Source organism: Eleginops maclovinus, chromosome 21 (genome assembly GCF_036324505.1).
Source record: "Eleginops maclovinus isolate JMC-PN-2008 ecotype Puerto Natales chromosome 21, JC_Emac_rtc_rv5, whole genome shotgun sequence".
In the NCBI taxonomy this organism is placed as follows: domain Eukaryota; kingdom Metazoa; phylum Chordata; class Actinopteri; order Perciformes; family Eleginopidae; genus Eleginops; species Eleginops maclovinus.
Window position 1 is genome coordinate 1,021,337 of NC_086369.1, and position 11,164 is coordinate 1,032,500.

General features: G+C 41.7%; 1 long non-coding RNA gene across 2 annotated transcripts in view; it reads left to right on the top strand.

Moving 5' to 3' along the window:
* Window positions 1-189: 189 nt before the first annotated feature.
* Window positions 190-11,164, top strand: part of LOC134883951 (uncharacterized) — a 13,191-nt gene continuing 2,216 nt past the window's right edge. The window contains exons 1-3 of one of the 2 annotated variants that reach the window (XR_010168361.1): window positions 190-258; window positions 4,988-5,071; window positions 10,178-10,634. This is a non-coding gene — a long non-coding RNA (uncharacterized LOC134883951). Of the gene's footprint in view, window positions 259-4,987; window positions 5,072-10,177; window positions 10,635-11,164 lie in introns of those variants that run through there. The other variant, XR_010168360.1, reaches the window with a different exon arrangement.

Consider the following 11,164-nt stretch of genomic DNA (forward strand, 5'->3'; position numbering starts at 1 on the left):
GCAGCAGTGCTTTGGTCCAGGCTGAAATACCTCAGCAACTATTCCATGCATTGCTGTGAAATGTTGCACAGACATGCATTTTGTATCCTAATCCACACTGCAGGAGTTTATAACACAGCTGGCCAGTCCATAGTGGAGTGCAGGGCAGAGAGGACTTTTTACTAAAAGATGGGTGGCTTAGGTTAAACACCCCTCAAGTATTAGGGGAATGGCACTGTCCAATTAGCCACGCACATCTACAGGTGTTACAGGAGCAAGGTAAGCTGACACTGACACAGCACACACAATTAACTATGACTAAACAAATGATAGCCTTCTCAATCCCCTAGAATGTCTTTAACACCATGAGGTTCAAAGTTGTGCTTTTGAGTGAATATCTGTACTGTATGCGCAATTTGGGGCTACATAGCAAACAATAGCATGCTAACAGGCCTTAAGGTTGAACGTCATACCTGCTTAGCATGTTGTCTTAAAGAGCATGTGGTTAGCATTTAGCTTAAGTACTCCTGTGTCTAAAGTCTATTGAGCTCCTAGCCTGAATTTACTCTTTAATTTCAATGGGAAATATTATTTTGCACCCAAAAGTGCTAATTAGCAAATGCTAACACACCTATCTGAGACGTTGAACATCATAGCTGCTTAGCATGTTAGCATTGTCTCAGAGCACGTTAGCACACCGATATTAGCATTTAGCTAAAGTACTGCTGTGACTGAAGTGTCCCAAGCTGCCAGCATCAATCCAGACCTACAAAATCTGATGTCAAATATAGTGGAGCAGGGGCTACTTTATTCCAGAGAGTCATTTAAAGTTATTAACCATGTCATCACACAATTTAAAAGATAGCAGAGCTGTTTTAGTCCCACCAGTGCCGTTTCTGAATGTTTCACATGGATATACGGTTCATCTTTGGCATTACAGTTTGCAGACAGGCCGAGTTTAAATTGGTTCCCCTTGAATTGAATGAGAAAGTGCCATCTCTGAAATGGCAGTAATAACTGGATGGTTAAATATAAATGTCACAGCCGTACTCCACTGGAGCAGTTTCACTATTTTGTACCAAACAAGTCAAGCATGAAAGAATATCGAGGGTTGAAAAGTTTGCATTTGTCCCCCCGTCTCTTTTCTGAGTGCAACAAATTCAGCATGTCTTATTGGATGAGAGGACATTCTGCTTTTTAACCATCTGAATAGGTCTTCTTACTCCCTCATTTCATAGCTCTTTATTAAAGACACTTTAATGCTCAGTCGTGTCCTCCTCACAAAAGCTCTGCTGTGGTCTGAAACCAACATACAGAGACATTCACTCCGCTGCAGTCCATGGAAAACCACATCAGTCATATTCACTCCATCCTAATTGGACTGGTCCATGTGGGTAACACAGATAAATCACCAGAGCTACACAGTTTCACAAAGGGGAAAAGGAGGTCAGAATAGAAAGTGTGCACTTACAGGGAGCTCTCCAAGGCCCCAAAGGTCCTGCAAAAAGGGACAAATGAGCGATTTAAAGGTCTATGTTAAGTATACATTGCTTTTATTTAAATCAGTGTGTGTGTGTGTGTGTGTGTAATCTTAATCCAAGAAAAGGTGTATTGGTTGAGTTTTTGCATTTGATGCTACTGCTATACTTCTACTTTTAGAGAAAAATATGGTACTTTTTACATTTGAATACATTAGCATCCTTTGCACTTTGCAACTTTGGCATTTTAGCCTTTGCAGACCATTTACATGCACTTAAACCTATAGAACATTACAGGAAAGGGAGAATCTAAGAAAGCAGAATAGGGCCTCTTGAATGTTATTTCATCTGGCAAAACTAATCACTTATCTCATCGTAATCCAGTTATAAAATATACATTATTCCCAAAAAGGACACTTTGGATGTTGAGCTTCCACACAAGAAAACACATCTCTTTATTATATTAATATATTGTGAAAAAAAACAAGACTAAGAGTAAAGAAATGGTGGCATCCTGCAGGAATAAAGGCCCCTAACATAGCTAGCTTAGCTGAGCTTTATGTGCATTATTGTGTAAACTGAAATGATAAATCATATGCTAATACGAGGCAATAATAACCATGAAAGTCACTCGGCATATGGTAAATAGCTCCTAGCGAAGCTGGCGCTGGCGTATAGGAGGTCTCAGCCCCATCAGAAGATAAAGCAGGATGCCACGACACTTCAAATGAATAGCAGATCAAGCGTGTCATAGATTATGCTGTTAGACTGGGAGGGATTGAATTATAGCTAAAGGAGAAGCATGCTGGGTAAATTGATCCATCAAACTCCAGCTTGACAATTTCTCTCCTCGATCCTGTGTGAAATTACGAAGGGAAACATCCTAATCCGTCCCCTCGGAGAGTTGATTAAGACGAGGTTTCAGCTTCATCCTGTTTGTTCCCTTTCAGTTCAGGTGTCAGCAACACATTCAGACAGCCGTTAATAGAGGGAATGTTAATGTAAATGCACCTCAGGTAATTGCAGCATGCATCCCCTTTTTTATCGCTAGGTTAATAATTCTTGAACCCTCTCTTCAATAGTGCTGCTTCAATGCGTTCTTGGTACTCTGAATACACACAACCCTTTTCACCGCTCTGTCTCTGTGCCATGGAAAGATGAAAGGGGATTCTGGGTATGGAGGGCATCAAGCAGCTTAACAAAGGGTGCCATAAAGGCCTTGACTCTACAGCCTGAGGGTGTGGCACCAGGATGCAATCTCCCGGCCTCTTTGTTCTCCAGCGTTAAGCTCCAGAGCAGCTCACCTTTTTTTTATAGCCAGATCCTACACTAACTCCTGCACAGCATGCCTATTTTCTGTGTGTGTTACGCTGAAATATGTGTTAAGGTTTGGCATTTCAAATCTGAACTACAAGACAAACAACTCTGCTATTCAGAGAACAAAACGCCTCTATCCTGCAGGCAGCAGCATCCAGTGTGGTTTTATAAAACAGCAAATACGTGTTTCCACTTTTCTTGGAGGGGCTGTAGGTTTTTAAAATAGCTGTTAGCTTAGCACAGCATAAAGACTCAGTGAAACAGTAAAGTGGTGCAGGAATGAGTCCTTAAATCCTAAAAATACTTTGCTTTTTGCCACTTCCTGTGCACTTGTCTGGAAGACAATGATTTTCTGAATGTGTTTTGTTTGTTAGCCTGAAATAAGGTCTGTTAATACCCCACTGATGATTGTAAAGTGTCCAAATGAGACTACAAAACGTTATCACGCCCAACATTAGCCTCCTTTAGCTTAGCGGTGGAGACGTGAAGTCATGTGACCGTGCTGTAGTTCCTTTATAGCCCAACATTAGCCTCCTTTAGCTTAGCGGTGGAGACGTGAAGTCATGTGACCGTGCTGTAGTTCCTTTATAGCCCAACATTAGCCTCCTTTAGCTTAGCGGTGGAGACGTGAAGTCATGTGACCGTGCTGTAGTTCCTTTATAGCCCAACATTAGCCTCCTTTAGCTTAGCGGTGGAGACGTGAAGTCATGTGACCGTGCTGTAGTTCCTTCATAGCCCAACATTAGCCTCCTTTAGCTTAGCGGCGGTGACGTGAAGTCATGTGACCAGAATTCGTCCAAAGGTGACTGAACCCATCTACCAGCATCTCTTAAGCTCACTAATTACCATATTAATTGAATCTCTAAAGTGGATTTTGTTTCACTTGGACAAAGCAAAGCTACCTGTTTCCAGTCTTTATGCCAAGCTAAGGCTGCAGGCTAATATTTAATGGACATACAATCTTTTAATGACTCTCTTTAAAGCTACTCCTTCCGGTTGACACACAGCCTTATATATGTGTCTGTTATGATGAACTCTTATCACCTCTGAGCTTTCCGGTGCCAGGCTTTTAGCTGCCGTTGACCTTTTAATAGCTTCTTGACTTTAGAGGAAAACACTTTGTTATCTGTCTTCCAGAGTTGATAAGAACTGTGTGTACGCATGGCTGCACTCGTTATTACTTTATGGTCTTTGTGCAATATTTGACACCACAAACACATAAGCCCCACAAACTTTTTTACAGGTCCATTGCATTGCTTTAGACAGCAGTATCCTGCCCCCCGCCATGCTGTATATGTGGCATATTTACACAAAAGCTCTATTCAAGTCTGCCACACTAGTAGTGCCCTTGAACAGCACATTTTCAACAGCCAATCAGCTTCCTTAAATGGTCCCTGTGTATCTGCTCAGGTGTCATTCTCGACCAATCACACACCACGCTCTCATGTGTGAGAGAGTAAAGGACAATACTCCCAAAATACACCTCACATGATTCCTCTCCAGCATGGGGTTGATTCATTTGTTTAATGGGAACACCTTTAATGGTGTGATCCAGATCGTGACTAACAGGACAGCTCACTGATAGTCTACTCCCAGTGTGATTCACTGGTGTAGGGGTTTATAGCTGATAAAACTGACTGGTTTGAACTGTTTTCAACTAAACTCGATCACGTTTTTATCATCACTGAATAAAGAGACAACTTTACTGTGCAAAATAGTTTAAAGTAATTATTCTACATATTTTAAATAAAATAAATACTGATTTTAATTTGATTTTAGTATTAACATGAAACCAAATGCTTAAATTGTTGGCTGTATTTCCAAATTGTACATTTTCTTTCTATATTACACATTTTGCTTGCAATGTTAATATCATTTTTGCAATTTAATTCAATTTAAGTACTTCTATTTTTATGGGCTTGAATTAAGTATAAATAAAAAATGGACAAAAGTACTAATAATACAAAATAAATAGCATTTAAATAAATGAAGGAAATCTAATTATTAATCTATCAAAGTGTATTTATATAGCCCAATATCACACATTTAGTTTGTTTTGTGACCCAAATCGAACACAATCAATTTGATTTAAACTGCATTCAAATGATAGATCTCGTTAAATCCCTGATGTTACTACAACCTGAAACATATCAAAACATGTTAGTGGGACAGAGAGACTCAGTGAACTGGTTTTATTGCGTTTTTTAATTTAGAATCAACTAGCTGGGAACCTGAACCTGGAGCAGAGCGAGGTGGACTTTGTGGAGCTGAAGCCCGGCAGAATGAGGTCCAGACAGGTGAGTCACAACAACCCTCTCTGAACTCAGCCTGCAGAGAACAACAAGAACAGCGTTGCATAACTCCGTGTGTGTGTGTGTGTGTGTGTGTGTGTGTGTGTGTGTGTGTGTGTGTGTGTGTGTGTGTGTGTGTGTGTGTGTGTGTGTGTGTGTGTGTGTGTGTGTGTGTGTGTGTGTGTGTGTGTGTGTGTGTGTGTGTGTGTGTGTGTGTGTGTGTGTGTGTGTGTGTGTGTGTGTGTGTGTGTGTGTGTGTGTGTGTGTGTGTGTGTGTGTGTGTGTGTGTGTGTGTGTGTGTGTGTGTGTGTGTGTGTGTGTGTGTGTGTGTGTGTGTGTGTGTGTGTGTGTGGTGAGAGAAAGGTTGTTAATATTTATAATTGATCATAGAAAGTACTTTTACTTGAGTGCAATATGCAAGTGTTCACACCCCTGGTTTCCCCTTTGTAAAACTGAGACGTGTACACTCCAGTTTTAACACAGATATAAGAGAAACAGCTGTTTGTTGGTAGCCTTTGCTCAGCTACAATATGCTAACTTGCTAGCTTCACACATTTTTGATCATTTAATCAAAATTTCTGACGGGAAATAAACGGGTAAAACCTTCTGTACTCTGCAGACTAAATGCAATTGCACAATGTTGATTCAATTGAAGGCTTCACTTCCTCTTCAGAATCATTTTAATGCTATATTCCCGTCCTCAGCAGTCAGGCAGGTTTTAATCATACAATCATATCATGTTTACTCCACTCTGTTTGCCAAGCACCTTCTTTCTGAAGTATCACACCACCTTTACCTGAGGCAACCTCTACCTGAGCTCTATCTGGATTGCTTAATGTTTAACTCAGTGGCCTGATATCACCGGGAGAGCTGAACACCCTGTTTCAGTGTGGGAAAACACATCCAAAAGTTAATCAGTAAGTCTTGTTAACTGTTCTGAGATGATTTCCACCTGACCCTGTTTTTTACACTCAAAGTTGAACAATAAGCTCTTTTGAGACTTTACTAACACTGTAATCCTGCTAGAAATTCTCCAAGTTAGGAGACATTTTTACCCAAGAAGTTGAATTTCGAACAGATTGCCCCCCGCTGTTTCACCTTGAGTTCCCAGTTTGGTAACGCCACACAGTCGGTGACATCATGTGATCATCAAAGTCACAGGGTCGGCCTGAGATTTGGATATTGTGTAACCCCCACTACTGTCCTCCCATTGTCCTTGTTGTCCTGCCGTGCATTGACACAGATGGAGCCTTGATGCAGAGGAGTCATGTGACCTTCTTTTGTTTTCAGCCTGTTTTCAGACTTGCATCAGGGCGCTGGTTGACCGAATAACAAAGCATATCATATATTATTTTCGATTGCTTTCCTTTGACAAACTGTGTTTCCAGAAGGGCATTGTGGATTTTGAATATATCACAATGAAATCAAAGATATGATAGTTTAATACGAAGTTCTGGTAGTTGGATGCACATTTTGTCCTATTCTGCTTTTCCTCTAGTGTGTGTGTATAGGGTTTTGTGCATGTAAATGGTTTATGTGCATTGCATTTGACATTGAAGTCATTTTACGCTTCACAGTAATAGTTTGAATTATCCATACCTCTTCTTGAGTGCATGCAGTAGTCCTCCTAGTGGTGCAATCGAGTAATGCTTTATCGGTTTTCTGCACAATGACCAGCAGATGGCGCCCTCACAATACAGGATGATTTCCACCTGCACGTCTCTTCCACTGACATGCTTTATTAGCATCCCTCCAACCACATGATCAGGGTTATGCTGCAGGATCACACGTTTACACATGTTTCAAGGATGTCTGCAGATATAAACATCACTTTCTGTAGAGCTAAGTCAAGTGATGCACTTCAGTATCTAACACACTGTTGCTATGGCACCAGAGGAAACACATGTCCTTCAGCTTTCAGTCTTCTGTATGAAAAAGTGACTTAGATTTAACACAACCTCTCTAGGAATCCATTCAACACTATTTGATCATAAGCAGGCACGCTGCTGTGCTGTGAATTGGGAATTACAGGAGGTCACTTGAGGACACTCATCGTCCAGAGCTTGTTTATGTCTCCGCTGTAAGTGGATGTAGACATTTTCAATTTCCAGCCGACACCTCCCGCGGCTCATTTTAAGGATTCCAGCTGAGGCGACAGACGGGGTTGTCGATAGCAGCTCGTCTGGTGGCCATTGGGGTCAAAGAAAAGACGCTCTGTATTCCTGCACAGAGTGTATTACCTGTGGATGGATTCACCTGACAGGAAGGGATGCAATTATACTCTACTGGTCGTGTTCAAGCTCAAGCTGTTGTGTCAATACAAGCAGGGATGGGCAGGTTACTCTCAGGATGTAGTCTGTTATAATTACTGGTTCTCTACAGTGGTCGACAGCTGCATTTCTATTAGGAGAAACACGCTGCAGCTTGGGAACGATGCACTTGAAAAAACACCTTCACCAACTTGAGGAAACATGCACAGCGTTTACTGAAAGGATTATAAAGTTAGTCAACCATCAGCTGTCAGCGTCTCGTTTGTGCAGCGCTTTTAGAAAACAAATATGTTCAGACTCACACATCCTCTTTATTTACTCCGTGTTACATCTGAGAATAAGCCTCTTAAATCTGTGCGGCTGTTGTTGTTACACAAGCAGGTAAATTGTTTTCTACTTACTCCGTCATCATCATCCTTGTGAAGGTAATTGTTGCTCCTAAATCTATTACAGTTGGAGCTTTAAGGAGCACTTTCAGATCATCCAACAAGGGGAAATGCTAATAGGGGCCGGCTATCCTATAATTGCCGGCAATTATTACAAAAGTTCCCTTTTCATGTAATTGCAGATAATGAAATCATGAGATAGTGAAACAAAGATGATAATTTCAGAGAATATGCATATCAAAAAACCCCGCCAAGTGGGTCTGCTTGAAGTCACCGGCGCCTCTCATTGGTTGGCTGGATACCACTCGCAGGATAGGTTGTTTCATGTATCCTCACATGACACCTAAGCTCATTTACATTCTCCACGGCGGGTTGAATTAGAGAGATTTCACAGCTGAGAGCCTCTCACTTTTCTTTATGTTTCATTAGTTCAGGCACTCTGAGGCGAGGAGCTTTCTATTCCTGAAGCCCTGAAGGTGGAGTCAAACGGAGGCTCAGATGTTTGAGGCTTCTGCAGGGAGAAATGTCCCAATATGTAGGCGCAGAGGGGAGGTGTTAATGTGCATGCTTGGGGATCATCAGCACCATAAGAAAACACCTGTGAGGGACTTTGAGTGTGCGGGGTTTAATATCTCTCACTCACACACACACACACACACACACACACACACACACACACACACACACACACACACACACACACACACACACACACACACACACCATGCATGCAGTCGGCCTTTACAGACCTCCTCGGGGATTATTACATGTAACGGGTAATTAGGATACAAAAAAGATGTCTGTATTCCCTAAAAAAAGACGTGATCAGATTACTGGTACATTTCTAAACATGTGGGATTGTCTTTAAGTGTTTTTGCAACCCAATAATGTCATGAATTGCACCTGTGCTCTTCCTGCAAGTCAGAAAAAGTGGGAAAAGTGAGTATGGTGAGGTCTTATTAGCCACTGTACATGTCCAAAACCATTCCCTAGTTCAACAGATCAGTGGGCAGCAAACTCAGACGTCAAACATGGTGGATGGTCATCATGTTGTGTCATTACTGACTAACAATAGGCTGTATCTATCATTATTATGACATCAATAAAGCCTTATGGTGCCTGATGAGGCCTCTGCTTAGCTGGGACTTTCATAATGCCAAGCAAGAGTAATGAAGTGAGAGAGGTGTACCTGCACACACACACTCTTGAGAAGCAGTCCAATTAAGCACAGTAAGTGAAAACACCTGTGTGGGCGGGCTTTGAGTGTGCAGGGTTTAAATATAGCACACACACACACACACACACACACACACACACACACACACACACACACACACACACACTCTCACTGCATAAGACCTTTTTCACCTCATGATATTTCAGCATGTCGTAGCACGCGTGTAATAAATATAACATGGGTAATTACCACATCTCAATCAGGTCATGCCGACTCCCTGTCACTCAGTTATGTTCATGTTATCCTGTAGCTAAACGGGACAAGCATGTTGTTTGATCTTGCTTATTCTTAATAATTAAGTAGTTTAGACGGAAATAGCAAAAACAAATGGGGGAAAAAATAGATTTGAGCCTCTGCAGACCATTTACATGCATTAAAACCTGTATAACGGACTACAGGGAAGGGAAACCCACAAAGAGGTGTGAGGAGATATCCAATACAAGGCCAGTAAGTAAGCCACAGTGTTCGTAAAAGTTCCTCAGCAGTGTTTACATCCTGCTGGAGCTGACCTGCTTGGCACTCCTCTCAAAACAACTAAACAATGGAAATGTGGGATGAAATATTGGGGCAGATTTCAAAGTAATAACGAGCCGATTTTTAATTAGCAGAGCACGATAATCCTGCAGGGTTTATATTCAATTTCCCAAGGACTCTTTTTTTTCTTTGACACTTTCCCCTTCATCTGTTATTAACCTCTAAATTGATTAAAGAGTATAGCACGTTTATATCTATTTAATCTATTAAAGAATTCAGTTCATCCTCCTTTTACTCTCAAGGATAACCGTGCTCCTATACCTTATATATTTTATGAAGATATAAGTGCACCTACTGAGTTAAATAGGGACCAAAAGACCCAGACAAAGTGTATTTGCTTTGTAATATACTGTTCTTTATTCTGAAATGAATGGTAATCCTGCAAGTAATCCCCATTGTTTGTGAACACAGGTACATTAAGTATAAATAAACACATCTCTTAGGGTTTTCTCTTGAGGATAGCATAGAGAAAGGGATCGTAGGAACACTGATCAATACTTGGATCTGTTCATATGTCACATGCAGGTTCACATGTCATAGTTCACGTTCCATCCTACCATTAGCATGACATGATTGCGTGTTTGGCATGTAAGACATCACACCCCTCAGATGAGACACTTCACTTCGGCGAATAACGTCACTCATGTGTCGCCCTCTGTGTCTCCCTTCGACCTGGAAAAACAAGACGCTAACAAACAGGAGCCAAGAAGTGACTGACATGTTTCGGGGTCCCAGCGGAACACCTGCCCCCCCCCCACCCCCCGTCCAGAGGCTGGCAGGTGCAGAATCGCTCTACTTTTGATCTATCCACAGAGTGCCTGGCTGTGATTATCCCCGGCTCTCTGCCTTTGATTCATGTGTTGCTGCACCGTGGAATCCATCTGTTTCAGACCGCCTATCGCCCGCTTTTAGAAAATGATTGTGCTGCACAGAATCGCAGAGGAGAACACCTACACTTTCTCATGATAAGAAATACATTGTGGGGAATAAAAATAACCATTCATGCTCGGCCGTGGCGAGGCATGCTGGGACTGAGAGGGTAATTGTATTGAACCAGAAACATTCAATGGTAGGAACAGCTCCTAAATTGTAAAGAGGACTGGTTTTATAACTGGCACACATTCATTCAACAATGAGCCAATGGAGACGACAGATATGTGTATTGATTGTGGGGAGCATAGGGCAGCAATAGAGGTCAATAAACATGTGGATTTTTGTCTAATAAATTACTTTATGAATCCCAGGGGGTTATAAGGTTTTGTGAAAGTTGCACCATATTAGAAAACACAAAATGATGAGGAAGACAAGGTGGAAAAGGTCAGATATACCATCTGACTCCTAGCTAACGCCGCTAGCTCGTCCATTAGCAAGTGATCCTATGTTGCCCATGATAAGAGGGAGGAGTGATGACTTCTATCTACTTTTTGCATAAATCTGGAGCATGCTCTCCCCTCCGTCTTTTTTATTTAACCTGCATCCTGTCTGTCCTTCTCTGGATGTCAGTGGATAAAGCCGTTGTTCTGACCACCGTGCTAGCAGACTTTAGCATGATTAGCTTCTCCCAAGGCAGCCACAATGGCATGCATGCAACTCAGTAGAGACAAGAAGGATTAGAGAGAGAGCACAGTTTAATAAATTACTGATAGAAGCCCCTAATAGAGGAATAACAACT